The following is a 27096-nucleotide window of genomic DNA, read 5'->3' on the forward strand; positions in this document are numbered from 1 at the left end:
TGATGACAATTAAACATTACACCGCACACCAAGATGCCCATTAGACCCCACACTGTGATGGCAATTACACAATACTCCCCACATCGTAATGCCCATTACACATTATGCCCCATGTGCCGCTGCCGCACAACTGATGCCATTTACTAATATGCCCCCACAGTGCCAGATATGCCCCCACAGCGCCACACATATGCCCCCACAGTGCCACAAATATATGCCCCCACAGTGACACAAATATATGCCCCCACAGTGACACAAATATATGCCCCCACAGTGCTACACATATGCCCCCACAGTACCACAAATATATGCCCCCACAGTGCTACACATATGCCCCCACAGTGCCACAAATATATGCCCCCACAGTGCCACACATATGCCCCCAGTGACAGAAATATATGCCCCCACAGTGCCACACATATGCCCCCAGTGACAGAAATATATGCCCCCAGTGCCACACATATGCCCCCAGTGACAGAAATATATGCCCCCACAGTGCCACAAATATATGCCCCCACACTAGTGCCACAAATATATGCCCCCACAGTGCCACAAATATATGCCCCCACACTGCTACACATATGCCCCCACAGTGCCAAACTCACTTTTTCTATGCTGCTTCCGAGGGGAGGGGAGCGCATATTGCCTCTCTCCTTCCCCTTCAGTGTGTGTACCTGAGCTGAGCCGTCAGCCATTCATATCTCGCGCCCGAGCTCTGATTGGCTGACAGCGGCAGCCCAGTGACTTGAGCGAGGGGACGGAGAGACGCACGATGCGTTCCCCTCCCCTCTCCAGCGTGTAGTCGGGCCGGCCGGGGAGACTACGGCGGCTACGGCTACGGGGTGTTGGGGGGGAGACTGCCGGGCGCCCTGGCTGTTTCAGAGGCGGACAAGCCGTGCGGCGCCCCGGGCTGCTGCACGGCTTGTCCGCCTCTAGAAACGGCCCTGAGCTGGATTCAGACATAGGGCCCGATTCTCTAAGTTTCAACAGTGATAAAATGGAGAGTGATAACCAGCCAGCCAATCAGCTCCTGTCTGTCACAGACTGTGTTTGAAGAATGTCAGACAGGAGCTGATTGGCTGGCTGTTTATCACTCTCCATTTTATCACTGTTGAAGCTTAGAGAATCTGGCCCTTAATCACTGTTTTGCGAGTTTGCACAGAGGACATTTATCAATGAACTGTGCATGCATATGGGCCGCAAATGTCCGCATGAGATGCCTGCTAGTGAAGGAGCCCTGCTTTTCCCCCCAGGTATTCAGGGCAATATTGTAGAACCATAAAATAGCAGAAATTTCCATTTGTACACACGGAAGTGTTTTTTTATTTTTTTTTTTAAACACACAGGTCCATATTTGATTGTATTCAAATGATCCACTTTTCTGTTCACATTTGCATTGGTCTGCACAGGTACCACATACAGTATATACAACATGTAATATACTTTTAACAATTGTATTTTTTTTCCAATTGGATTCCACTGCACATATACTCAAAAGCAAATTCTCTCTCTCATGGACAAAGCCATATGCACTGCAGGTGGGGCAGATGTAACGTGCAGAGAGAGTTACTGTTCGGTGGAGTTTGTACTTCAAACTGATATCTATATTGCAGTGTAAAAATTAAGCAGCCAGCCAGCTAACTGTCTCTGCACATGTTACATCTGCCCCACCTGCAGTGCACATGGCTTTGTCCATTAGAGAGAGAATTTGCTTTTGAAAGTGAACCAGAATCAGGCTCAATTGCTGCCTTGGTGATATTTTATTGATAAATTGCATTACTTAGAGGTTTGGAGATGTAACAAACCTTTAAGAGAGATAAAGTGGATAAGTCATTAACCAATCAGCTTCTGTCATTTACAGCAGTGCCGGCCATGTAGTGGGGTGGGGGGGGGGGGTCATTTATCTAGCACACGTTGACGGTTAAAAGCTGATTGGTTGCTATACAGTACATCACTCCTTTATTGAAGGTTTGAGACATCTCTCCCTTTGTATCACTGAAATTTTTTTTTTATAGGAAACAGATTTGCATATTACCACTGCTTAATAACCACCGTTACATACCTAACATATTAAAGATCAAAACAGTGAAAAATGAGCATCATCAACAATACGGCTTTTGCATAGTCATATTGCCAGGAGGTGGCAGTCCGGGACGAGCATAGAGGGCATGGTGGCCTCAATGGAAGGCTGTGTGTGGAGCATGTCAGAAAGATCCCATCATCATGGCACGGACCACTGCTATACAGCAAAGAGAAAACAGGCGTTGTATATAGTGGAATGGGGCTACAGTGTTGCGATTTAGCTGAACCTTGGACCTCTCGCTTGTGCTCTGTAAGTGTGTGAGCATCTAGATTGGGGTACAAGCAGCTGGATGGGGGTATGGGGACCTGTTCACCTTTCTGGGGCCCCAGGGGCGGTTAGCTGACATCACCGGATGTCAGCTGCCCACCCACTTCCATCAAAATGTGCACGCACATCTAAGGTTGCTCTGAGCAACCTTAGATGTGCATGTGCCTTCCACATCATCGATGGTCGTGACCATCGAATGATGTGGGTGTTCCCCCGCAGGCTGCTAATGGACATTTGTGTCAAACATCCATTCGCAGCCAGTGCCTGCGAACGCACACTGAGAATGGGTGGTGGCCAGGCCACCATTCGCAAGGTGGGGTTTGGTGGACTCGTTATGCTGGCCACACATCAGACCAACTTTCCTCCAACCATCCAACTAGTTGCTTGGATAGAATAAAAATATGGTACTGATGGGAGCAAATGTAATATTTACTTCAGAAATTTGCTCCCAAAATCTAGAAGAGGACAAAAACTGTCGCTCAGACATGGGGCCTTATTCTGGTTGGAGCGGCCGGGCCGTACGCGTACGTCCCGGGATTTTTTATGATCTGCGCATGCGTACATTCGCTAATGCGCAGGCGCGAACACTCCACAACGCTTACGGACGGGCCTCTACGTGCGAAAAAACCTATACGCGAGTGTACGGGCATTGGGGGCGGCATAGGGGCGAAAAGAGGGGAGCGGCCAAAATAATGAGGGAAAAAGGGCGTAAATATGGGCGTACACGGGGGTGTGCACCAAAAATGAGCGGTGCTACTACCGCACGATCGACTAAGGCACCGTTCATTTCGGACACAAAACAGGCGGCCGCCAACCGCCAGCTCAGACCACCCCTACAGATACCGCATGCCAGCGTGCGCCTGGGTTTGCTAATTAATGCTGATTACTACTCAAACACATACACCTGAATGTAATAAGCAATGCTGCAGTCTATTAAGTCCAAACCATGATTTCACTACCTGCAAGCCACACACAGCACTCAAACACATTGGAAGCTTATCTTTCTATACTTCTCTACATTTAAAGGTTTGTTTAATTTAAGGTAAGAATCTTTTTAAGACCTGCTTATATATGCTAAGGTAGCTATTTGCTAAACAGTTACACACATTCACTACGTGCTTTCATAGACTTTACACAGTAGCACACTCAATCTACACAAGTCGACATGTGTCAACGTGTTCACTCTAATACAAACATAGGTTTTGTATTTATGATACAATAACATAAACCACATCTAACACCTACAAAGGATGTTTCAGCAATGTTTTAAGCCCATGCCCACTATTTTGCACACAATCTTTGTATAGTACCCAAAATACAGAACTGTACCACTATCTGATCTGCTATGAATTGGATTTTACTACACTCTGGATGTAAGATGCCACCAATCACATTATTGCACTCACATCTCTCTAACAAAGGATTCCTACATCTGCTTATGACACTGTAAAATCATATATATTTAAAAACTTATACATGTTTCTTCACAAGCAATTTTATCATGTTTGGCCGATTCACACATCTTTTTTTAGGGAGGACACATATGCATTCCTACACAAATGTACCTTTTGACCCTTGTTTGTCTGCCTCACCCACTCCATGAGGAAAGCATTGTTCTGGACCTGCTTTTACCTACTACTGTAGGAGCTACCTCACCTGCACACAAACTGCTTTCTCACCTATTAAGTTGCTCTGCACATGTGCTGACACAAACTAATTAGCAGGGAATAGTTGGATAGGAACATGGGAATGACCATGGAGAGGGTTACACATGGGAAACTTCGACCACACTTCAACAAATGTTCAAAAATACCCTGGTCAGTAAGTACACATAAATCTAGTATTTGTTTCACACAAGAAATTACACATACAACAATTTTGTTTTAATTGTTAAAATAAATTTATTTGCTGTTCAGCATCACAGCTTAGTAGACACTTTCATGTCATAAATCAAATAAACAAATAAAATAGACACAAAAATAAAAAAAACAGCCAGAACAAGAGGTTGCATATCTCCAAACATGTGTTACCCTGCAAATGCAATGGTGAAAGAAATGGGGACACCAGAATACGTACTGCAACAACCAGGGTGAATACTAATCAAGATACACACCACCAAAAATTTATCCTGCATTTGTAGAGGTCAAAATAAGAACTTTAATGCCCATGGCACGAAAATGGATAGATGGCCAACTCAGGAAGTGGATGTCCAGTGCAATTTAAACATTTGGGGTCCAACCACAGAGGAAGTGAACCAGGTCTCATTATTTGGGCCCTTTTCTCCCCCTTTTAGATGGGGCCTTGGGGACAGGGGCCTTTGGGTCAGATGGCTTGCGGCGTCTTCCCCTAGTGGACACAGGAGGGTCAGCAGAGGTGGAAGGTTGGGGAGCAGCTTGGGGTGGGGCAGCAGATGGGGGATTGTCCCTTAGGGACCTGGCGGTGGGCAGCAGCTCCGCAAGAATGTCATTCAGGCGGCTGAGGTGTTGGCCAATGTTTTGCATGCCAGCCGCCAGAGTGTCATTAATGCGGTTGAAGGCCTCACACTGCTGCCTGTTTGTGGCCTTCCAATCCTCCAAAAATTCCCCAATCTGCTGCTGACGGAGCGCAGCATCCACCCCTTGCTGCTCGATCCTCTCCAGCGTCACCATCATGCTCTCTTCCCATGTCTCCTGTGGCTGGGGGTGTCTTCTTGGTGGAGGCTGGACCACTTGCTCCACCTGTGGCTCTGCAGAGGAAGATGCTGCCGGTACATCCTGGGTTTCTGCTTCTGCTAGGATAATAATTGAAAACAATGTCACCATCACATACGCACTAAAAAATCTCTTTCAAAATACAATGCATTACTGTGACTTACCATCAAAAGCAGCATCAAAGACCTCCGCCGGGAGCTCACTGTCCATATTGGAGATCCCCCTGACCTCAGCCACATCAATGACGTCCAAGGCGTCCTGCTCCAGGGGGGTATACTCCAAAGTATCGGGCATAGGACCTCTCCCGGTGGACATGCTGTGGTTGTACCGGTCAGTCATCTTCCTCTTCAGTGTACTTTTGAAGTCGGTCCACCTACAAGTTTAAAAATACAAATATCACCATGAGATATGTGCACCACTGTGCTAGTGAACATCATGACTACGTTACATTTCCTAGTGTGGGTGATCTTATGTTTTTTATCCATATGTGTCCCACACACACATTAATGTCTCCATTAGGAGGCATTTCAGTGTCTCATCTCATTCATTAGGCCACTAAATGCACATACATAGATCACTATGCAGAAATGACATCATCCCTGGCCAAATTAGGCACCTCCACCCACATTCCACCATAGCTTGACAGTGTGGTTATTATGGAGTCATTTAACTATGGGATGGCATACTGGGATGTGTAGTTTCTCACCAGCTGCATGTGCACAGTTTGCTCATTCTTGTTTCAGTTGCATCATATGGAACATGTAAAGGTGGCCATACACGTTACAATTATTGTATACAATATTGCATCTCATAGCATATCGGTTTTGTGATGAGATCAGATTAGATGAGATCTAGTACAAAAAGTATGTGCTGCACATACTTTTTGTACTCATCGCTAAACCGATATGCTATGAGATGCGATATTGTATACAATATTGTATACAATAATTGTAACGTGTATGGGCACCTTTACAACAACTCTTTCCAAAACACACTTTCTCTTGTCCCATCACATACTTCACATACTTCACATGAGCAGAACTGTGCCCATAACCTCACATCACACCAATGGTGCATGTTTCATATATCAATGTGGGTTATTAGACATGGTTGTGTTCACATGTGACATTGAAGTGTAGCACTATCTACAAACACACCTTTCTATTATTCTCAAAACATACATGTAACATATGTACACACATATGACATTATCAGGGGGACAAACACACTTGCCTTTTCTTCACCGATAGCCAATCTCTGACCACTGGTGACACCTGGTTCACTTCCTCTGTTATCTTGTCCCAAAGGTTTCGCCTTGCACTGGCACCCGGCTTCCTGATTGGCAATTCTATCCATTCACGTGCTCTGGGCACTAAAATTCTTAATTCTGCCTCTACAAATGCAGGGTTTCTCTTTTTGGAGGTGGTATCCTGCTCAGTCCTCACCCTAGATGTTGCAGCTCGTTTTCTGGTGGCCCCAGTTCTCTCACCATGCACCTGCTGGGTCACACCTGTTTGGAGAGATGCAACCTCTTGTTCTGGCTGGTTGCTTGGCCCTTGTGGAGGTTGAACAGGGCCTGTTAGTGAGGGGCCCGCTTGGTCTGGCAGGCTACCTCTCTCTTGAGCCCTCCTTCTCCGCTCCTGTTCCCTCTTCTGTAACGCTTCAAGCAGGGATTCTGCTTGTGCTCTCTGCAGAGCGTCCTCAGCTGCGGAATCGTCTGAGTTAGACATGTTTGCAGCAATTCTGGCCTGCATCTGACTGAATATTTATATGTTAATCTCCCGCCATGAACAAGGGGGCGTATATTTTTTCCCGCAATGTACTTGCTAATTTACGCCGATATTTCCCGCCGATAATTGCCGCTTAAATTACGCAGGTCTCCACGCACCTGATCAATCACCTGTATATGCACATACACAGGTTATGGAGCATTGTGTTCTGCATCGTGAAATGTGTGCACCTGTCATTCCAATGATGAGTGTTGTCAGCTGGTATCTGTTGGAGTTCGTGTATGCTTTGTGAGTCACATTTCAAAACATCACGTTATAATGCTTTCCTTACATATGTAATGAGTCTGAAATTGTCATACACCAACATGTTGCATTGGGCCCCTTTTAGCAGCGTATTTATTAGTAGACGCTTGCGTGTATTCTTTTATGCACACTGTATATACAGTACGTCTCTCCATGGAAATGGGTGTATTGTGCCCCTTTAAGCAGCGTATTTATAAGTAGACGGTTGCGTGTATTATTTTCCGCACACTGTATATACAGTTCCTCTCTATACATTGAATGCATGCTGTTGGTTTTGGTCTGTGTATATCGGAACGGTCCGCGTAAGTTTCTATTCGCATCCAGTTTGTTAATGTAAGAAGGATTAATAAAGTTAATACCAAACAAACAATTTTTTAGACCAATCAGCAAGCACCAAAAGTGATATATGTACCTGCAATTATTAACTGCGCCATTGCCACTATGACTTCAACCAGGGCTAGGCCGTTTTCGACCCAGGAGCTGTTGGCCTTGGTTGAGGTCATGGACCGTCACCTGGGGCCCAGGGGCCCATATGTCTCAAATATGGACAAGCGGCGGGCGTATACTGCTGCCCGCCGCCTAATATACTCCACGACCGGTGTCCGCAGAAGCCTGGGGCAAGTTGAGCGGCGCTGGTCTGACCTGCGCCGGCGGCAGCCAGTGTTGCTATGCTCACTTCGCCGCCATATTGCCCGATGTAAGTTTTTATTACTAGTATGTCTGCGTTTTTTTGCAAATGTTTTCTGTACTTTTTATAAATATGTTCCTGAGTATGTGGGTGTATAGGGGGTGTATAGGGGGTGTATAGGGGGTGTATAGGGGGTGTATAGGGGGTGTATAGGGGGTGTATATGGGTGTATAGGGGGTGTATAGGGGGTGTATAGGGGGTGTATAGGGGGTGTATAGGGGGTGTATATGGTTGTATAGGGGGTGTATAGGGGGTGTATATGGGTGTATAGGGGGGGGTTTAAGTAGTTGCTCAGTTTTTGGGTGTAGCATATCAATTAGTTTGCATGATAAATGTCTGAAATATAACAGCAATGATAATTTTGAAGGTTATGAGCATGACTAATGTGATTTTTTCTTTCCCCCTTTTTTATGAAACCCAATCTTCGATTTCTATGCCATCAACATGAACATTTCAGCACGGGCAAGAGCCCGCATAGAAGCCCGGGAGCAGGCAGCCCGGGACCAGGCAGCCCAGGAGCAGCCGGAAGAGGAGGAGGAAGAGGAGGAGGAAGAAGAGGAGGAGGAAGAAGAGGAGGAGGAAGAAGAGGAGGAGGAAGAAGAGGAGGAGGAGACAATGGGTCAAGCTGGGGCCCACACAATTTCCCCACCCCCTCCCCAACCCCCACCCCCTCCCCAACCCCCACCCCCACCCCCACTTTTTATTATGTACAAATACAACAAACATTTGTGTATGTTATATATTAATTTTTTTTTTTATCCCTTCACTACAGACACTGAACAGCAGCAGGAGGAGGTGGCAGCCCTTATTCGGGAGATATTCCTGACCCTTTTTTATTTGCAACTTCTTTTTGGCCAACTGGAGGCCCGCATTTAATTTATTTTTATCCCCCCCCCCCTTATTATGTTTGTTATAAATAAAAGTTAATATTGTGTTATAAATTGCCTGTGTTTTTAATAATAAATATGTTAGAGGGCTTGTAAGGGTAGGTATATACAGATGTGTAATGTAAGTTATATTAGTAATTTGAGGTGAGGGGTAATGATTGATGTGTAAATGTGTGTGTTTTTGAGTAAAATAACACATAGTGAAAATGCATGAATGTTTAATGTTTTTCGATTAAAACATCACACATAACATCAGGGTAGGTATACATGTTACACATTTTGGACAAACTAATTATGGACATAATTTAGTACATATACAGAAACACCAACATAACTTGATTTAAAAGTAACAGCAATATGGGGACACATAGATAGTGATTAAAATGCCACATTAGAACATAACAAATATACATGTAATGAGGGTTAAAATGTTGTTTTATTAGGGTCTTTATTAAGGTAGACAATTGAGTTAATAGAAAACAATAATTGAATAACAAATAGATTAATTAATCAATTGTCAGAATTGTAGTTGAAAGGCAAGATTTGCAGGTCCATATATGTGAAGGGTATGCCAGCGTACACGGACGTACGCTCACTCTCACGAGCGGTGACATAAGCTGAGTTTTCCATTGAAAACAATAGGGACCCGTCCGTGCAAGCTGGCGTACGCTCAGATCTCCGCAAGAAGTCGGTGGGAAGACGGCCGAGAGACGTCCGTAAACGGCGGCGTACGCTCTGTTGTACGCCAGTTGTCGGAGTGTAAGGGCCGGCCCGTCCGTGTACGTTTGCGTACGCTCAATTGTACGCCACTCCCCTTTGACGTTGTTTCTGGCCGTACGTATGCGGCTGAGTTGTGGGTGGACTTAACCCCAACGGCCGCGTACGGATAGCGTACGTTGTTTTGGAACGTACGCACGTTTGGCCGCTACGATCAGAATAAGGCCCATGGTCCTGTAGTTGAACCTGTTTGATTTAAACAATTTTACTGAATGTTTTTGTCCATTTTCCTGGGTTTGTGAGCACATTTCTGATTGTCCTTTGCTCCCATCCAGTACCATATTTTTATTCCATCCAAGCAACTAGTTGGATGGTTGGAGGAAAGTTGGTCTGATGTGTGGCCAGCTTAAGGCTGTGAATTTGCAGCCTTGTGAATCAACCAGAAGAACCCCCTAAGTCCAGACGGGCGCTAGGTCCTGACTTTATAGGACATGATGTGAGAAAACACAATGAAGAGATTAATCTTAGATTTGTTTTCTATCCATCCCCGTGTTAACAAGACAGCGGGCACCATCCATTATGGTAGAGATGTACCAGTAGCTTGATGCATCATGTGTTACAGCGAATGCTTTCCCTGGGAGGACATACATCATGCACACCAACACATCAGTCAGCATCATCTACACAGGGAAATAAAATGCCTCCACAAAACTGTCAGCTCCTCTAATAAAGTAATGCAGACAAAACTGACCTGAAATCATTCCGAGCCGCAGGCCATGAATAACAGGTATGTATGACATAAGACTCACTCACAAATCAAGCTGAGTAAAAGGAGTGAGTCAAGGGCTGCGCAGCTGAAAGGTTTGGAAATCAAGTGGGAAGAGAGGATAAGGAATCGCAGGTATTTGTTCTGCTCAGACAAATGAGAGCAACACACATTAATAGCTCTAAGCTCTCCGCGCAAACCATATACAGCATAGTAAGTCAACAGGGCAGCTCACTATTGTGTAATTACACAGATTAATGCACTCTTGCAGGAGTCACACAATTCATTGTATCTATTTATGAGGTACTAGTAGTGTCTCCCTATGGCTGTGATTGGCTGAGCATATAATCTTATCAGAGAAACCTTATTTGCATCAATATATACATTATAAATTACAGTAATTTATATCTGAGGTAGCAGGATGACTAATACTGAGTGTAGAACCATACAGTAAAATACGTACTTTACTATGACATCAACAATCCTGCGCTGTAATACAGAAATGCTGATCCTATAATACAGCATGTTGCTACAGCCGCCCAGATATTCCTTGCATCTCCGTAAGTAGCTGTATAAATACCAGTTTTCCATTAACATTAGAGGCATCCGGCCAAAGAACCCATTTAGAATGACTTCCTGCTCTGTGCTGTATACAGCAACCTGTCCGCATACATCAAATTCTGCTGATCATCTACCTAGCACCTTCTAGCATTCAATAGCCAGAATCTGATTGGTCGCTATAGGCAACAACATCGCCACATTTAAACACATGAACCATAGTGATAGGATGAAAAGTCATAAACACAATATAAGACAAAAGATATGCTAATACATTGTGCTCTAATAACAGAATACAGCGTGAGTTCTGATGTCATCGTGGTACTTATATGTTAGTTGGGCGCCCCAAGCTATTTGCTTAGTTTTCCACATCCCCTCGCGGGGCACAGTGGCTCGCTGCACACTATATAGAATCAACTCCATGCCGACATGGATAGTGGGGGCAGTGGCGTAACTATGAAAAAATCCCCCCCCCCGCCACAACTCTTTTGCATCCCCAGCTCGTACTGTTAAATATTAATACTGTATTTCATACAGTATCCAGTATCCAATTTTTCGGGCTGTCATCACTCCCCCAGACTCCCTTACTTATGCCAGTGTTCTGCAGTGTGGGATATTTTGTATTACATTTGGAAACCCCCCTCTAAATATTCTGCGTTTGCAATTATCCACTTTCACATTGTGAATTGTGGTGAAAAAGATTTATCACAATGGCATTAAAATGCAGATTGTGATAAATAAATCCCCAATTATTTACCCCCAAAATAACCTTTAATGTATATAAATAGTCCACTAGACCTAAACAAAATATAAAAGTACAGTATATAAATTACTGTATCTACAATATAATCACAGATATAACTGTAGTAATAATAATAGTTTAAGAGTTCATCAGAATTGTGCTTGTGCCGGGAAGATATTTTCTTACGTACACCAGACTTCCTGTCAGCAATATATTACTGAAGGTCATTGCAGTACTTTACTTTAGCAACCTATAGACAAAAATGGCTGATTACAAAGATCAGTGTGCATACAGTATGGTAGATGTAGAGGCCTATTTAGAAAAGAAACAAAACGGTTTTCTTCTCCAGCTCTCCTTTAGCTTGAGAAAGCATATGATTTTATTTATCCATACTATCTGCCCTTTTAGTGTACTTTCATCTATCTGCCGCCCCCACCAGAGCCAGATTACTGATAGGGCGATACAGACTGGTGTCTAGGGCCCGGTGTTCCTAGGAGGCCCAGCACCTGCCAGGGATCGGAGAGTTTCTAGAGTTTTTTTTTTTTTTTGGGGGGGGGGGGGGGGGGGGGGTAGGCAGAGCAGCTACAGAAATGTTAAGGTAAAAAGATGCAGAAAGGACACATGGAAGACATTACAGGGAGTTGAGTATACACAAGGGAGACATTAGAGAGGTTGGTTAGTATTAAGCCGCAGGGGGAGGGTTAGGGTTAGGCACTGAGAAAGGAGGGTTGGGTGCTAAGGGAGTGCGGTTAGGGTTAGGCACTAGGGAGTGGTTAGGGTTAGGCTGCAGGGGTGAAAGGGTTATGCCGTAGGTAGGAAGTGTTAGGTGTAGTCTGAGAGGATTGGGATGCATATCTACTATGTGTCTGGATCCTCAGCCTCAATGGGTTGATTTTGGTCCTCTGACTGCCGGGAACCCATACCCAACCCGATTATACATATGAGGAAATTAAATACAGCAGCAAGACCTGCACCACAAGTCAGAATGGTTATAATAATGCTACAGCTTGTAAAGGTACAAAGGCAGGTTAAATGTAACAGTGGCATCATGTAGTATTACTAATGGCAAGGGTAGGGTCTATTAAGGGTAAGAACCAAATACTAATCCATACAATGTGATGGGTGCCGGATGGGGTCCCGACAGTCATTTACCTGATGTCGGAATCCCGACTGTCAAAACACAGACAGCTGGGTTCTCTACGGCCGTTGGCTATTTGCCCTCGTGGGGGTCCACGACCCCCATAGAGGGAGAATAGAATAGGTGCCCGCAGCGTGGCGTGACTGTGCCTGCAGCGTGGCGTGACTGTGCCTGCAGCGTGGCGAGCGCAGTGAGCCCGCAAGGGGCTTAGTTGCGCTCACCATACTGTCTGGGTCCGGCCAGTCGGGATCCCGACATCGGGCTAATGACTGTCGGGATCCCGACTGCCAGACCCCTGTACCACACCCAATGTGATATACACACGCAAGAAATCTAATGTTATTGCATGTCCCGTTATCACACCAACTCCATCCCATACTGTACCTGTGACCCCTGAGGTAATATTACAGGGCACACGCCAAGTATAAAATTCCTCTCATTCAAAACATAATTCACACACAAGGACACAGGAAGTGACCACTGCAACCAGTGAATTGTGGATGAGGTCAGATGGAGAATGATACTGCCATACAGACAACTGGACAGAAATAGCTGCTTGTTATGTTGTGATGGGGCTGGGAAGGTTATTACACTAATGAATCCCAGCCTGTTTATCTGGGGGGAGGTGATGTCATTGATACCACTAGTGACTGTTCTCTTACACAGTGCCAAGCCAGCACATGACACATACAGGTGTCTGTAGCGCTACACAACACAAATAATCATACAACATAAACGCCCACATACAGTGTGCAGCTGTCTAGCAGAGGACATAATGGTGCATGATAAAAGCTGTCAGCAAAGCAAGAAAAGAGGAGGAAGGACAAGATAAAAAACCCGCAGAACAATGAAGACTGTAAGCAGCAATGACAGTAGCCCTTACACTACCAGAGGCACTTCCAGGAGTAAGCAAACCCTCTACCATCCACACTAAACACAAATTACACAACATTATAATGTCAGTGATCATTCAAAGTCACCTATTTATTATTTATCGGATTTGTGCACTATAAATAATGGATAGCTTTGCATTAAGAGGCTTTTTCTGAGCTATTGAACAATCGTTTCTTGTGTAGGCAATAGACCATGTTCGTTGTCCTTATAGAAAAGCATGGAAACTGTTAATGTGAATGAAAATAGAGGGGCTTTCACAGATCAGCGACTGCTTATGGCAAATAGCCCCAATACTAAATAAAGCCACAAATGGCCCCACTACTATTTCATACCTCCCAACTTTTAGGCTGATTGATGCGGGACACAGACGCGCACCCGAAATTAGGATCGTGGCTAGCTGGAAAGGGCGTGGCCTATACGGGCATCTTCCCACGAGGCCACTCCCCCATTTTGATGCTGTGGGAATCGGGACTGTTCGGAGGAATGCTATTTATTAAGACCGTATGACCCCAGCACCGATCGGAACCGGTAAGAGTATTGCTAATGTGTATTACCGTGTGTTTCCAGTTCCAGATTCAATATAAAATTCAGACTCAAATAGAAATATAGGGGGTTATTCAGACCCGGTCGCTATTTCCGCCAGTAGCAATAGCGGCTTTCGACTATTCAATGCTGCTGTTATCGACAGCATCGGAGGCAGGTTCAGACAAAACAGATTCAACTTTAAAACAAGTCGGAACAGTTTTGTCAGAAACTGCCACAATTCACTGTCCAATTCACGGCCGTTTTTCGCAAATCCGCATCAGTTTTCGCCGTTTTGTGAACTTTCCAACACTCGTCAGTCGGTACATTGAATACCAACTGTCGAGTTCCTGCCAGAAGGGATGAAAAACGGCCCGGATTCTGACTGTGGGGACGTTCCAACAGTCGACATACGGCTCTGAATACCCCCCATTGTGTGTTTCAAAAATAAAATAAGTAAAAAAATAAAAAAAGGAAACATTTTTTTATTTTATTTATTTATTTTCATAATACATTTTCTTGCTCTTCAGATGGGCACCCCTTGTTAGCGCCAGCCAGAGATCACAGAATGAAATATAATAGCCAGCGACGGCTTTCATAACCTGCAAAAAGCCCTAAATACTATGGAATTTTTACAGCATTTTAGAGTTTTAAACGTTAAGAAATAATCCTTAGCACATAAATAAATATGCCGCATAAACCTGTTTTCATTTCACCACAACTTATATGGTAATGTTGAAAATGATCCCTAAACATTGCGTACAAAATTTAGATCACTAGTATAAAAAATATGATTTTCTTTTTGTATACTAGGAAACTGGATTCTGTCCCTGAGATGACTTTGCACGCTTTACTGACTGACCTCAAGTAACACGAACCCTGTAAGGTGATCGATGCACTGCAGACAAGCCCCTCATATTACACCATACAGATGCGTCACCGAGACTAGACTAATGTTAGTGCGGTTCACTAGCAGCACGATATCCTGCAGGTTAGGTAGCAATTAACAATTGTGACTGGTGCTCTTCATTTAATCAAGCTGTTAAAAGTGACTTGAAACTTGGTGCTGGAGAGGTTACACCATACAAACAGAACACTCTGAAGCATGGGAAGCAATAATAACTGTAAATTATAATCATACTGCAGTTAGTGGTGTGTGACAGGGAATACAGCTAAAGTATTAAATTAAAACGAGGTAAGCCATTTTCTGACCTTTAACCCACACATTCGGCTAGAGGCCTATGGGAAAGTGAATTTCTCCCAGTTAGCTTATTAAAGATTATAATTGTTTAATCATAACAATAAAGCAGGATTCGTAGAACGGATTGATGCATCAATATACAGATAAACATATTTTTTACTGCTGTGTATCCCAGCACTAATACCCCTTTCAGACTGCATATGACTGGTGCATCCTGGGAGTGACCTGGCATTTGCAGTCTGAAAGCTCCCGCAGCGACCTGGCTTATGCAGGCGGTGGGGCGGAGCAGTGACACGTCATTGGGGGGGGCGGGAGAGGAGCTGACAATGCCTCCAAGAGCTGCCTCCTCCATTGTGTGAATGGGACCCAGGTCTCTCGACCCGAGTTACCCATCACAAGACACCTCGACACTCTATGATGGGTATCCGAATACCTGCTGTAATTTATCACGGGTAATTGTATCACCAGGGGCTATCCAAGTGGCCACAAAAAAACATCACAAGCCGCAGCTTGTCAGAGATTTTATTTCACCTGCCTCAGATGTGATACAAACAACCCAAAAGCAGCCCCATTTTTGTGAAAACACATGTCTCACTGGAACTGTGTGTTTTTCGACCATCATAATAGGATTTCCTGGAAATATTGTTCAAAAATCAGGAAACATTTTTCGCAGCTAACTGGATACCCCCCTAAATAATAAACACTGCTAATCAGAATAATTCTAATATTCTAATCTTATACTGCAATAAAACATACAGTCAATATGACATTCTTAGCCTAATTTTGGACAAAAATATGGACCCACCAACTGCGACCAGATAGTGATCCCTGTGTTATTTTTGCATTCTCTCCTTTTTATGGGTATCGAGAAAACAACCCCCCCCCCCCCCCCGAGACGGACCAACAGTTGATTTTTTGAGACAGAGACAGCCCAGTCTTTGTCTCTGCATTGACAGCCTCAGTGACGATCAGGGCTGTCAGCCCAAAGAGCACTGCACAGAAGAACTCTATTTGCTTTGAAATGCACAGGAGAACGGAGGGGAGCCATGGACAGCGGGAGAGCCAGACACTTGCCAGCACCGCGCGACGGTCTATGTATCCACTGCTGGGCTGGCCTAGTCTCTGAGGACCGATTCTTCACTCATGAGTACTTTCAATACACATGCACAGTCATCACACAGCGCATATGTAAGCGGATATCTAATAGAGACGCATACTTCAGATTTAAAATAAAAACCTTGAAAATATAGGGTAAAAGTTGCAGATGCCAACAAAGGATGGCATCATCTATCGGAGGTGAAACTCCAAAAAAAGCTAAGCTTGATGCATCTTCCAATATTGCATCCATTAATACCACCACAATGTACGGACCATTGTTCCTTTTTTTTTTTTCAAAATAAAATAAGCCGTAATGACAAAAATAAAAGAAATAGTCAGCTAGCCAACAGCAAGCCTCATGTGCCTAGTGGGAAATCCACCACTCATTCTACCAATGCCATTTTTGCCTAATTATATCACATTATAAAATGTAGAGGATTAACGGTACTTGTTTAGTTTCATGGCGGCAGCATGGCCGCGCGCTACTTCCGGGTTGCGCTCCCCACACTTTCTAAAAGAAACTCAATGCCAACATGGATAGCTCATACCCCCACTATCCATGTTGCCCGCAGCGTGGGCGAGCGCAGCGAGCCCCACAAGGGGACACAGGCCCAGAATTAGCGCACGTCCATGCTGCCGCCGTGAAACTAAACAAGTACCGGATTTTCTGTAGTAAGTATATTGCATTTAAGGCTTTTTTTGTCCTAGCGTATCCTAGTTTACTTAGCAGCATTTGCATTCCATAGTACTCTACCCACGAACAATCTAACCATCTGTCAGATCCCTGCTCTGCTTTGTCAGATGGTCTGCTGGTCTCTTTGATGTATGAGTCATTATTTAATTCATCCTTTGTGCTTTCTTTGTGTTTGTGTTCCAAGTGCACTACTTAACATTTTTATTGCCCAATTGACTAATTTTACTTGATTCAAGGGTGACCACGAATGCTTCATTTACTTCATTATACTGTATACAGGAGTAGGTTTTTGGCATAAAAAAATGAATAATTTTGTACAGTATTTTCATGTTAAAATAATGCTGCAATCTAGAAGTAATTACATTTAGAATTAAAAACATCAATGGTCTGCATTAAGGGCCCCATACATCAGCAATTAATTGTGACAATTTTCAGATATGGAGATGATTGCCACAATTAATTTTAGATGTGTGGGCTCCCCCTTTTGGCAATCCCAATCAAAATCGCCAATCGATTGCTTTATCAGATTTTTAAACATGCTTAATAATCTGGTATTATCTGCGGATCTTTTTTAGATGTGTGGGCATTCCCAATTCGTCTTTTTCATCTATTTACATTATGAACAGCAATCGATTAGGCAATTTCCAGATATGAAGATGCAATCTTTAGATGGAAAAATCTGCCGATCACTGAAATAAATCTGTAATGTGTGGGCAAAGTCAGATAGATTGTAAAATCCATTTATCTGGCCAAAATATCCCAATATCTGAAAATCCACAAATTGTGATTGCTGATGTATGGGGCCCATTAGAATGTCACCATACTGTAGCTGACAAATGTCATTGATTTCTTAAGGAAATACTATTGTACAGCGCAGTCACAGACAGTGCCCATTTGTACAGGCAAGTCAGCGGGTCTAATGCCTTTAGAAGCATGCCCATTGAATGGTTCACATTATATGGTCTCCATCAGTGGTGACATTTCTACTTCACATCGATGGCAGAAAAGCATGAATGGAAAACCAACAATGGCTCGAGCCATTGATGATCATTACTAGCTGGGGATACATGAATGTTGTGGGCCAATCAGAGAAGGAGGATCCGGCTAAGCTGGGCATATCGGGGTGAGGATAAGCTGCATGCGATGTGGGAAAAAATAAATTGTAGCATCATCAACGGAACAACATCTCTGTTGATGGCATAACCATTAACCATCAGTGGCCAACCATCAATGGATGATGGGCATCATTATTCCTTTCCTACACTGTATAGCGTCTGCTGTATCCCCCTCGTTGGCACAAATTGACAGGGACATGCGGTGTGATAAATGGCTGTGGAGGCACTGACTAGTACCAAAGCCAGAATTATGCACAATATATGAGCCCAAGGTTTCATGTGTGTGTTATACACAGTAGCAGCAGTACTGTATACACTGCTGGAAATGTGGGGAGTATTGCCATAGACTTTTTTACTCCAGAGTTTGGACTATAAAAATTAAACATGTTTCTGCTTAATCAGCAGCTTTCTTACATATTGATCATGTTTCAAACCAATCACCAGCCTCTAATCATTTATCATGTTTCTACTCTATAGGCCTAATTCAGACCTGATTGCAGGGCACATTTTGTTTGCAAATGGGAGAAAAACAATGCTGCACTGCAGGTGGGGCTGATGTAACATGTGAGAGCATTTCATTATTACTTTATTTATTTATTATTTACAGTTTCTTATTTAGCGCAGCAGATTTCACTGGAAACAGTGATGAAACCAGCTGGATAGTAACAAACCGACAAAGAGGTAGGAGGGCCCTGCTCACAAGCTTACAATTTAGTCTTCGTCTCTATATTGTAGAAACTTCCAAATCTGTTTAAAAACTCCAAAATATTTCTAGAAATAAATGTATAGGGATCACTATTTTCCCAATCTTAGTTGAATCAAATAGAATGAATGAGTTTGTTCCCTGACTGTATATACAGAAAGCCTCACTGTCACAGTATATACACAATGCCAGTGCAGGGCCACATTGCTGTTCTTTATATAAGTGACTGCACTTGGTAATTTAGTGGGGGCATCCCACCGGGATGTTGGCAGTAATAATGCCAATGTCAGCATCCCCACTCCCACCAGGAAACCAGCGCCAGAATGATGCACCTGGATCCTGACAACCAGCATCTTGAACATAAATATGAGGGGAGCTGTAGCATTAGCATGGTGGGTAAAGTGGCAGGATGTTGGATAAAGTGACAAGGGTATGGGTAAAGTGGAAGTAGGGTGGATAAAATGACAGGATAGTGGATAAAGTGGCAGTAGGGTGGACAAAGTGGTAGTGGGTGGATAAAGTGGCAGAAGGGTGGCTAAAGTAACAGGATGGTGGATAAAGTGCCAAGATGTGGGTAAAGTGACAGGATGTTGGATAAAGTGACAGGATGTGGGTAAAGTGGCAGTAGGGTGGATAAAAGGACAGGATGGTGGATAAAGTGGCAGTAGGGTGGACAAAGTGATAGTGGGGTGGATAAAGTGACAGGATGTTGGATAAAGTGACAGGATGTTGGATAAAGTGCCAGTATGTGGGTAAAGTGGCAGTAGGGTGGATAAAGTGACAGGATGGTGGATAAAGTGCCAGCATGTGGGTAAAGTGGCAGTAGGGTGGATAAAGTGACAGGATGGTGGATAAAGTGGCAGAAGGGTGGCTAAAGTAACAGGATGGAGGATAAAGTGGCAGGATGTGTTCAAAGAGGCAATAGGGAGTATAGAGTGACAGGATGGTGTATATAGTGGCAGGATGTGGGTAAAGTGCCAGTAGGGTGGATGAAGCGACAGGATGGTGTGTAAAGTGGCAGAAGGGTGGATAAAGTAGCAGGATGTTGGATAAAGTGGTAGAATGGTGAAAAAAATGAGGCAGTAGGGTGGATAAAGTGAGAAGAGGGTGGATAAGCTCATACCATCAATCTGCTACTATATCTGTGTGTGTGTGTGTGTGTGTGTGTGTGTGTGGAGGGTTTCCAGCATCCAGGCGGACAGTTGTTGACAGTCATAATACCGATGTCTACATCCCAACTACCGCTAGGAAACAAGCGCCAGAATGACAACATCAATTAGGATGCCAGCACCTGGAGCCTGACTGCCAACATCCTGAACATAACTATGTGGGGAGCTGTAGCATTAGGCCAGGTAGGTTTAGGCACTAAGGGGGTACTCAGGGTTAGGCTGTGAGGTTGTGGGGTGGAAAGTATTCCTGTCCGGATGCCGGGTTCGGTATTGACTGCCAGCTTCCCAAAGTGGTAATTGGTATGTATCCCATTTGAGGTTTTGCTTTCTCCAAGGATGTAATTTCCCCTCAGATTCAAAAGTGGAGCCTGTGAGGCTCTGCCCCGCCCCTGCTTCAGATACTCACCTTTGTTTTCTCATTAATGTTTTTTATCACTCAATACAGCAAGTAGTGTTTATTACATGTCACTTCTATATGTATGAATTTTCTTAAGGTGGCCATACACACGCAGATTTATCTTCAGGTCTGGCTGGTTATGGATGAGAGCAAATGACAGTTGACCATTTGCTTGAAAATGCTGGAAAACTGACAAACTGTCACTCATCCATAACCATGTTTTTGTTCCAACCAGCCAGGTCTGAAGATAAATCTCACTAGTGTATGGGCACCTTTACTTCTACAGGAAGGTACTACTACCTACTGCAGAAGTGCCAGTACACTACCTACTGGCAGTGCACTGTACCTACCCATGAAACTGTGGCAATAAAATTTTTCAGGAAATCATTAAATTCACCATATAATAATTATTATTAGGAGCCCATGTAGCACAGCAGACGGCAATGTTATTTTGGTGGTGGTAGTGCACACTTTTTTTTTTCCACAGGTGCACATGGGCCTCCATCTGCCGACAGAGATTTCCTGGCCTCTTGGTAGTGTGGCAGAGGCAGCATCTCTCCAAATGAGAGTAATGTGGAGGATCCAGACCAGGTTTTGGAGCAGTAGCAGAAGCCATGAGTGTAACCAGCAGCACCTGTGATTTCCTGATATAAGTGTTTCCAGGGCAGAGTGCAAATGCTCTTGATGGTGAATTAACTGCCTAAGCGATAGGCTGGCAAGTGGGCTATGGTAGGGACCACTGGAGCATTTGCGGGAGTCTGTTTATGTCTGTTTATTACCTGTATGCTGCTGCCTGTAACTACGCTTACCTATGGAATTATTCTGGTATGCTGTGACCTGCTTTACAAAATAAAGATCAAATCCTCATTTGAATCCCCATGTATGTGATCCTTGTCCCGGTAGGATCATTCAGGAAATCACAGGTGATCCAATGCTGTGCCTAGGACGTAGCACTGGATCACAAATGCTTATACCAGATGTCTCCTGCTGCATTAACATACTTGTGTGTAGCTGCTGCCTCCATGTAAGCAGACTGAATCAGGCCCAGGGAGTGGTGGAATTGTTTTGGCCCGACGCAGAGTTATTAATACTCCACAAAAAAACGGATTCTGGAGCTGGCGAATTTCAGGTCTCATCCAACACACTTGTTCCAGTTTGGTGCAGAAGCTCATTTCTAGTGCCCAGTGTATAGAAACCTTCTCACAAAAGTAGCACATGTAGTATGTATCACAGCTCCCATGTCTACTCATGCTTCTGATTTATGTAACCCGTAAATTAGGCAAAGCTAATAAAAGTATTTCAACAGAACAGCTGAAATATTGATTGATGAAAGGGGGTGGTAGAGTGAACGGATGGTGGATAAAGTGGCAGGATGTAGGTAAAGTGGCAGTAGGGTGGGTAAAATGACAGGATGGTGGATAAAGTGGTAGTGGGGTGGATCAAGTGGTAGAAGGATGGCTAAAGTGACAGGATGGTGGATAAAGTGGCAGTGGGGTGGATCAAGTGGCAGGATGTGGATAAAGTGGCAGGGTGTTGTCTAAAGTGGCAGAATGGTGGATAACGTGTCAGTAGGGTTAATAGCGTGACAAAATGGTGGATAACATGGCATCATGGTGGATAAAGTGGCAGAATGGTGGATAACATGGCAGTAGGGTGGATAAAGTGGCAGAATGGTGGATAATGTAGCAGTAGGGTGGATAAAGTGGCAGTAGGTTTGGTAAATTGTCTGGATGGTGGATAAAGTGGTAGTAGGGTGGATAAAGTGGAAAGATCATTGTCGGCTCCAAATGGGGGCTGCAGCCCAGTTCAAAATTCAAATAGGGGAGCCATACCTACTGGCAGTGAGTCCGTTTGGATGGCAGTTGGTGGCAATGGGTGTGGTTCCACTATTTGTATTTTTAACTGTGCTGCAGCCCCCCTTTGGAGCCGCCACTGGGAAGGGTGATGGTTAAACTGGCAGGATGGTGGATAAAGTGACAGGATGGTGGATAAAGTGGCAGGATGGGCGAAAAAGTGGCAGGATGGGGATAAAGTGGCAGGATGTTGTCTAAAGTGGCAGAATGGTGTATAACGTGGCAGTAGGGCTTTTTGATAAAACAGTTACACTATTGCACATTATACAGTATATTATGCCTCTTCAGATTTTTACACCTACAGACTAGAATGTTCCTAGTTTTGCATACAGTAGGTACATCCATGTGAAGGTGGAAGACACATCCAGGCATTCCTCCACAGAACCAAGCCATTTGCTGTTTTCGCTATTCATGATAAGCCAGGAACCCTGTCTGTATCATACAATACATCTGAGAGAATACATGTAACTGTGCATGAGAATTATTCATGTCGCAATAATAACAGACATTAAAACCAAAATGAGCATTTTGTTGAATAAACCAAAATGCATAGCCTATTTTTCTGGCTACTAAATTGCATCTTACATGACACCTGCGTGCTTCCAACACAGCTCATAAGAGACCAGGAAAATGACTCTTTTCCCACCGTTATACTATAATCATGATTAAAATCAATAGCAAAATACCATTACATTAATCTGTGACAGAGGCCTGTGCATTACCTATCCGCACCAGTGAATCAGACATAGATCTAGAGTATGGTATTATACCGTCATCAAATATTTCCCTGACTGCTGGCTGCTAACATTGATGGATATCGTCAGTACAGGACTGCAGGTGACAATTCCAGTCATCTAAACACAAAGGTGGGTATTGCTTCAGCAATCTCTCCCTTGTACACATTAATTCCATATACAGCTGCCTGCTGTACCACTAGCCTGGACCACTTCCCCTGCTGACCATTTATCCTGGAACCTCTCCCTGTGATGGTCTGTAAACAGATCAGCTGCCAGGAATGGGATGCAAGCGCAATGGGCGGGCAGAGTACCAGAGTTTGCAGTGTCATAGCCTTATGTTTTGGCTACAAAGACTAATATTACACCACCCAACCATAATGCACAGGGTGCATCTGTATCCAACGCAATGTCTGCCCAGGTGTGACGCTGTTGTGTATTGTTACAAGCCTCAGCAAAACATGGCGGTGGGGACTGAGGAAAGAAATAGGGGGGTTTATCAGACAGGTTATGTCGTACGACAGATACAAAGATAACCCCAGCCCTTCATTCCTGTTATTGAGTACACTTTACACTGACAGGCATAGAAAGTACAGTGCATGAATATAGTGTATAGGAAGATAGGCATAGTACACAAGAAGCCAGCTCAGCAGGACCATATGTAGCATAGCAGTATCAGAAAGATGGGGAGTAATATAACACACATAAGACTCCCACTCATGATCTAATACTCCACAGTGATGACAATTGTATTGAAATGGTACCCATAGGCCATTAAGCCACTAACATAATGGCTAGACACCAGGTAATAAAAGACAGTAGCAGACTGATAGATAGCTGATGTGAACCACAGGTCCCTGCAGCAGAGAATGGGTTAAACCTGGTGCAGGAATGTCCCATGGGAGCGAGAGAAGGGAGGGAGACTGAGCTGGGAAGAAGGAGGAAGGGAGGGCAATGACAGAAGAGAAAAATAAGGACATAGGCTGATATGGTGAAGATCAAAGAGACATGATGGATGAACCGAGGATGGTACATGCTACAGAAAGGGACAGAAATAAGGACAGACCATCAAGGACAAGTAAAATAGAGAACGGGGCATGGAAAATGCATTTTCATGCCATATACAGCACTAATGCAGACATTGCAGGGAGATGGCGTGCAAGTATACAGTGCCAGTCATCCTGTCTGTCAGCATAGAGGGATGGAGAGGAGACAGAGGAAGGGAGAAAGGAGGTACCTGGCTATCTTTCTTGTCACTGCTTCCCTCTGCGGTGGAGCATCAGACCTCCCTGGGCTGACAGCAAGTGGGAATGATCCAGTGCTGTGTCACAGCTCCCAGTGTGTGTGTGCTGTGCTGCTGTCCTGTGCCTCCTGCTTGTCCCTCTGGGCCCTTCCCTGCTTGTCAGCGTTGGTTGGCTGGAGCTGTGATGTGGGGGAGGAGGGATGGTCAGGCTGCTGAAGCTGGGACACAGGGAGAAACAGAGATGGAGAGAAGGGAGGAGGAGGAGGAGGGAGAGGAAGAGCAGGTGGGGAGAGGGAGCCTGTAGGGGAGGAGACCTGATGCTGGTGGTGCTGATGAGAGTGCAGTGACGTTAGTGCAGATACTACACCATCACTAGGGCACACTTTTCATGGATGATAGATAGATAGATAGATACATAGATATTAATAAAACAGTGCGATATATTGATGCACAGATATGAGATAGATGCTGTACATGGACACACTTTAGATTAATATGAGATAGCATATATGAAGTATATGAAGTAGTACACTCGGCACACTCATTTATTCTCCCACCACGCCCTAGTGGATGGTAGGGCATGAAATATCGCTTGTCGGCACGTGTCGGCTCAAAAAAACGTGATAATGTTGACCTTTTGACTGTTGACCTTCCCATGTCGACCTAATGCCTGTGTCGAACTAATGACCCTGTCGACCTAAAGCCATGTCGACCTAAGTGTGTCGATCTAATGCTTGTGTTGAGCTAATGACCATGTCGACCTAAACTATGTCGACTTTTTGAGTGTGTCGACCTAATGCCGGCCAAACTAATGAATGTCGACCTTCGTGTGGACAACCTAGGGACCGTATTCCGGTTTAAAGTCACTATTTTTGCCCCACATTCCTATCAGTTCAGTAACTGCTATAGTTGCAGCTTTTCATGTACACTGTCTCCTAGAAGAGTGATACCTGGCACAGTAAGAAGTAGACAGCACATTACAGATGATAAGACACAAGATGCTTGGACAGCACTCCATTTCCACAAGTTCTAGAATAGCAACTAGAACGAAGAAAATGCTGCTGTCCTCAGCTTCAGCTTCCATAATGCAGGATTTATGGGGGGTTTTAAAAAGACAATTAGGCTATAATTAGTAGGTTCAAATATTACTGTATCTGCAATTGTGGCTGGCTTGCAGCTTGGATACAATTCATAAGAAAGAGACAAGTTAGTACAGAACAAATGGAACACAGGGGTTTCTGAGTTACTGAACAAGTCCATGGGCCAATGTAATAGGGTGTGAGAATCAACAGAAAAAGGGGGGAGAATCGGCGCTCAGAGAAAGTACTAGTTCAAGTGCTTGCATCAATTCAATAAAAAATATTTAATAATTAAATTAATTTCATACACATATACACAAGAAAAATAATAATAACAAATATAAGTATAAAAACAATGAATGAATGGCAATGGACCTATTGGGAGAGCTGGGGTATTTGTATAGTCACCCGTGTGGTGTTGATAAGACCTGCACTGATCAAAGAACTTGTGTCCATAAATGTCCAGAGAGCGTCCGTGTAATTATGGCTGTGTGATGGAATGTCCTGGTAACTCCCTAGGAGGTAGGCCCGTTGGCAAAAGATGATGTTTATAGCCAGCCCGGGAAATCCTTCCAGTTGGAATGGCAATCAGGATTTGTAAGGCTTCTCACGGTCTCAGTGGAAACAGTCTTTAGGACAGGATCAGATGAGAATGGTGGTCAGTACTTCATTGAAGGGACTTGGTGTTAGTCTCTCTCCAAGTAGCGTCCAGCAAACACCAACGCGTTTCGCTGTGTTGGCTCACAGCTTTATCAAGGTGTATTTTGTCAAACAGGTACCTCACTTATATACCCTACTTCCTGTATAGGTAATTAGCATAGGTAATTGATGCATGCACTTCAAAACACATTAAAAACAAATATTAGTGATTGCTCGGAGACTGTATATATTGATAATACTCAGATTCAATTACATCATAAATAAATAAAAGACTGTAAAGGGTGAAGATATAAGGAAAAACGGACAGAATGTGACCTTTTTCGGTCTAACTACTTCCGGGTTAGCACTGTCATTATTTTTATTATCAAACAGAAATGTCCTAGATATACATTTATTCACTGGATTATACTCGGCATAGATTCGGGCAGTAATAGTAGTATAGGATTTCAAAAGGCATTCAATAGATCGGTAGTAATCACATAGAACAATCTAATGTTTTGTTTTACCGAAACCGGAAGTGACGTTCCGACTTCTCATTATCCATCATTCACAGATAGGTAACCATAGCGACGCGTCTATCATTGCGTCTTTAACTAGAAGGAAGTAAATTAATAAGTGATTATTAGCACCCTGCCAGGGGCAATCCACTAAGAGATGAGGTTATGGTATGCTCATACAATTAATTCATAACAATTGAAGTGTCCCGAAGGCTCGAAAGTGACATATCATCACTGCTCCGGCCCTATTGGTTAGCTTATTGTATTGCCGTCGCGTCACTTCCGGCAAGCGATACTGCGGCTACATGGAACGCAGTGTACCTATTTCCTGCTTCTGTGGAGCGCAGATGTATAGGCAGATGGAACGCAGGATACTTATTCCTGCCTCAAATGGAACGCAAACATAGACAGTAGATTTCATTCGTTAGAGGTCATTCGTTAGAGGGGGACCAATTGTGGAGTTATACACTGAGAAATATATACAATGAATTATATATATCGAAAAAAACACAAAACAAAAAAATAAAAAAATAAAAAGGGAAAAAAATGATCAAAATAAATAAAAAAAATATAATAATAAAAATAATAATAATAAATAATAATAATAATAATAATAAAAAGTAATAAAATTGAAAAATAAATATGAAAATAAAACGAAGAGGGAAAAC

General features: G+C 43.8%; 1 protein-coding gene across 18 annotated transcripts in view; it reads right to left on the reverse strand.

Moving 5' to 3' along the window:
- KIF1A (kinesin family member 1A) overlaps nt 1-24436 on the reverse strand; it is a 146840-nt gene extending 122404 nt beyond the window's left edge. For 9 of the 18 annotated variants that reach the window (XM_083178166.1, XM_083178165.1, XM_083178155.1 and 6 more), the window contains exon 1: nt 24187-24435. The gene's annotated coding sequence lies outside the window, so the exon portion shown is untranslated. Of the gene's footprint in view, nt 1-24186 lie in introns of all 18 variants that reach the window. The other 9 variants (XM_083178164.1, XM_083178163.1, XM_083178162.1 and 6 more) reach the window with 2 other exon arrangements.
- Nucleotides 24437-27096: the final 2660 nt, after the last annotated feature.

The sequence above is a fragment of the Crinia signifera genome, chromosome 3 (assembly GCF_055691185.1).
Source record: "Crinia signifera chromosome 3, ASM5569118v1, whole genome shotgun sequence".
NCBI lineage: Eukaryota > Metazoa > Chordata > Amphibia > Anura > Myobatrachidae > Crinia > Crinia signifera.